Genomic DNA, 4,758 nt, shown 5'->3' on the forward strand with positions numbered 1-4,758 from the left:
CCTCTGCTAGACTGCCCAAATCCTCTGACATCTCTCATCCCCCGCTCCTGCCTCTCCCATCTCCTTCTATCCAACCTCCTAATATCTCCATCTCCTCCGGGTCTGCATTTTGCTGACCTGCTGTTCTTTTCACACCACTAGGTCACATCTCTAAAATAGTACTTCCATCTCTTTTCCTTCCGCTCTCTCCTCCTTGGCCTATCTCTCTCTCTCTCTCTCTCTCTCTCTCTCTCTCTCTCTTCTTTCACTCCTCTCTGCTCTCTCCCTTTCCACTACCCCATCTCTCATCTGGTAGTACGTACAACCTTTGGGTCGTGGTAGGCCAGACGAGAGCTGATCTTTAAAGGCCTCACATATTGCACCGAATGATGTGGTGTATATCGTTCAGCACACTGGGTTGTTTAGGGACCACCCGCTGACTTCTACTGCTGACATTTTCACCTGATTCTACATGTAAAATCAGTGCGCACCGGATTGCAAATGACGGCCGGCACTCTGTTCAGAGGTTATAAGTGCTTTCGGCCAGCAAACGCTATTTGTGTGTCTTAGCCTCAGGTGTTTCGGTTCATCATCCTAAATGTGACCCTATAGAGTGATTTTCTAAGGCCAGAATAGGCGTAGGGCCAGTGTGTCACAGAGAGTTGTAAGCACGTCTCAATGTGTTGTGTGTGTGAGCTTTTATAACAGTTGGACGTGTGCATTTTGGGTTTCAGGTACAAGTTTGGTAAAAGGTGTTTTTTTGTGTCAGGTACAGCGTTTTGTTGTTTGTTGGTGTGTCTTCAGGCACTGAGGACGTCCGCTTGAATAATGAGTGTAACAGTGATCCAGTCTGTCCTCCTAAATGCCGCTGTGAGTCCAACGTGGTGGACTGCTCCAACCTACGCCTCAATAAGATACCAGAACACATCCCTTCCTCTACCACTGAACTGTAAGAACACACACACACACACACACACACACACACACACACACACACACACACACACACAACACACACACACACACACACACACACACACACACACACACACACACACACACACACACACACACACACACACACCTGCCTCCCTGACACTTAACTGCAAGACATCTGGACCACATTAATCACACATTTATGTCAATGGTTTATCTCTGCAAATGTTTGAAACCTCTTCAGGATGCGTCGCTGTGTTTCTGTTTCTTTCTAACCATGTTCTGTTTTCACCTCTCTCTGTTCCCAGTCGTCTGAACAACAATGATATCAGCACACTGGAGGCTGTAGGGGTCTTCAAGACCCTCTCTCAGCTCAAAAAGATGTCAGTTGTAGTTTATGATGTGCTATGGTAACTTATTTACTTAATCAAAGAAGTTCACTGAACTTATTTTTAATCGCTTTAATTGATTTATTCCCAGTAACCTTAGCAACAATAAGATCACAGAGATCGAAGATGGGGTGTTCGAGGGGGCGGGGTCAGTCAATGAGCTCCACCTCACAGCCAATCAGCTGGACTCTGTCCGCAGTGGAATGTTCAAGGGACTGGAGGGACTACGCATGCTGTGAGTCACACACACACACACACACACACACACACACATTTACATTTAAGTCATTTAGCAGACGCTCTTATCCAGAGCGACTTACACACACACACACACACACACACACACACACACACACACACACACACACACACACACACACACACACACACACACACACACACACACACACACACACACACACACCCAGTGACACAAACAGATGCAAACATGAGCACATGCACACACACTGCATACATCAAATCAAATACATTTTATTTGTCACATGCGCCGAATACAACACAACACAAGACCTTAACAGGAAATACTTACAAGCCCTTAACCAACAATGCTGTTTTAATAAAATAGAGTTACGAAAATAACTAAATAAACTAAAGTAAAAACATTTATTAAAGAAAGTAACACAATAAATTAACAATAACGAGGCTATATACAGGGTGTACCGGTACCGAGTCAATGTTAGTCGAGGTAATTTGTACATGTAGGTATGGGGAAAGTGACTGTATGGGGAAAGTGACTGTATGGGGAAAGTGACTGTATGGGGAAAGTGACTGTATGGGGAAAGTGACTGTATGGGGAAAGTGACTGTATGGGGAAAGTGACTGTATGGGGAAAGTGACTGTATGGGAAAGTGACTGTATGGGGAAAGTGACTGTATGGGGAAAGTGACTGTATGGGGAAAGTGACTGTATGGGGAAAGTGACTGTATGGGGAAAGTGACTGTATGGGGAAAGTGACTGTATGGGGAAAGTGACTGTATGGGGAAAGTGACTGTATGGGGAAAGTGACTGTATGGGGAAAGTGACTGTATGGGGAAAGTGACTGTATGGGGAAAGTGACTGTATGGGGAAAGTGACTGTATGGGAAAGTGACTGTATGGGAAAGTGACTGTATGGGAAAGTGACTGTATGGGGAAAGTGACTGTATGGGGAAAGTGACTGTATGGGGAAAGTGACTGTATGGGGAAAGTGACTGTATGGGAAAGTGACTGTATGGGGAAAGTGACTGTATGGGGAAAGTGACTGTATGGGGAAAGTGACTGTATGGGAAAGTGACTGCATGGGGAAAGTGACTGTATGGGGAAAGTGACTGTATGGGGAAAGTGACTGTATGGGGAAAGTGACTGTATGGGGAAAGTGACTGTATGGGGAAGTGACTGTATGGGGAAAGTGACTGTATGGGGGAAAGTGACTGTATGGGGAAAGTGACTGTATGGGAAAGTGACTGTATGGGGAAAGTGACTGTATGGGAAAGTGACTGTATGGGGAAAGTGACTGTATGGGGAAAGTGACTGTATGGGGAAAGTGACTGTATGGGGGAAAGTGACTGTATGGGAAAGTGACTGTATGGGGAAAGTGACTGTATGGGGAAAGTGACTGTATGGGGAAAGTGACTGTATGGGGAAAGTGACTGTAGGGGGAAAGTGACTGTATGGGGAAAGTGACTGTATGGGGAAGTGACTGTATGGGGAAAGTGACTGTATGGGGAAAGTGACTGTATGGGGAAAGTGACTGTATGGGAAAGTGACTGTATGGGGAAAGTGACTGTATGGGAAAGTGACTGTATGGGGAAAGTGACTGTATGGGGAAAGTGACTGTATGGGGAAAGTGACTGTATGGGGAAAGTGACTGTATGGGAAAGTGACTGTATGGGGAAAGTGACTGTATGGGAAAGTGACTGTATGGGAAAGTGACTGTATAGGCAAATTGACTGTATGGGAAAGTTACTGTATGGGGAAAGTGACTGTATGGGGAAAGTGACTGTATGGGGAAAGTGACTGTATGGGAAAGTTACTGTATGGGGAAAGTGACTGTATGGGGAAAGTGACTGTATGGGGAAAGTGACTGTATGGGGAAAGTGACTGTAGGGGGAAAGTGACTGTATGGGGAAAGTGACTGTATGGGGAAAGTGACTGTATGGGAAAGTGAATGTATGGGGAAAGTGACTGTATGGGGAAAGTGACTGTATGGGGAAAGTGACTGTATGGGAAAGTGACTGTATGGGAAAGTGACTGTATAGGGAAAGTGACTGTATTGGGAAAGTGACTGTATGAGGAAAGTGACTGTATGGGAAAGTGACTGTATGGAGAAAGTGACTGTATGGGAAAGTGACTGTATGGGGAAAGTGACTGTATGGGAAAGTGACTGTATGAGGAAAGTGACTGTATGGGAAAGTGACTGTATGGAGAAAGTGACTGTATGGGAAAGTGACTGTATGGGAAAGTGACTGTATTGGGAAAGTGACTGTATGAGGAAAGTGACTGTATGGGAAAGTGACTGTATGGAGAAAGTGACTGTATGGGAAAGTGACTGTATGGGAAAGTGACTGTATGGGAAAGTGACTGTATGGAGAAAGTGACTGTATGGGAAAGTGACTGTATGTTTGATATTTATTTATATCACCATAATTCAATACACTTCATATCTATTCACATCACAATGGTATATGACAATTAAGCGGTTCTCTCTATTCCAGAATGTTGAGGAACAACAAGATCAGCTGTATCCATAACAACAGCTTCACTGGCTTGTACAACGTTCGCCTGCTGTCTCTCTATGACAACCAGCTAACTACAATCACCCCTGGAGCCTTCGACACCCTGCAAACACTGTCTACACTGTAAGACACACATGCACACATACACATACACACACGGCGCATTAAAGCATAAGTGGTGTAATTATTAAGTCTGGTACTGACTCTCTCCCTCGATCTCTCCATCAGTAACCTCCTTGCTAACTCCTTCAACTGTGACTGTCGTCTGGCCTGGCTTGGTGATTGGCTGAGAAGCAGGAAGATCGTCACGGGCAACCCTCGATGCCAGCGCCCGCCTTCCTCAAGGAGATCCCACTACAGGACGTGGCAGTGCCTGACTTCCGCTGTGAAGAGGGTGAGTTACGGTCAACACACACACACACTACCACACACACACTCCAGCACACAAGTTGTTTGTTGTTTTGTTGCCATGTACTGTCCCTTTATGATAAAGGTAATTAATTACCTGTTGATGTTCCCCATTGTGTGGGAGGTAAATGAACTAGCCGGGACTGGACTGATAATACGTTCTGCAACAACATCTCACTCCTCTTTCTTTCAAAGTCAAAAAGTGGTTGAATGTGATTCCAGGTAATCGACTGTCCTTGTAAAAAGTATTTTGTGCTTTTGTTTACCAACTGATTTCACACTCAGCAGTACCTAGGCTTCTGATCGATGCAC

At 45.1% G+C, this 4,758-nt stretch overlaps 1 pseudogene; it reads left to right on the forward strand.

Moving 5' to 3' along the window:
• The window catches only part of LOC127913263 (slit homolog 1 protein-like), a 106,840-nt pseudogene that overhangs the window by 16,968 nt on the left and 85,114 nt on the right, over nucleotides 1-4,758 (forward strand).

Source organism: Oncorhynchus keta, chromosome 2 (genome assembly GCF_023373465.1).
Source record: "Oncorhynchus keta strain PuntledgeMale-10-30-2019 chromosome 2, Oket_V2, whole genome shotgun sequence".
NCBI classification, from domain to species: Eukaryota; Metazoa; Chordata; class Actinopteri; order Salmoniformes; family Salmonidae; genus Oncorhynchus; species Oncorhynchus keta.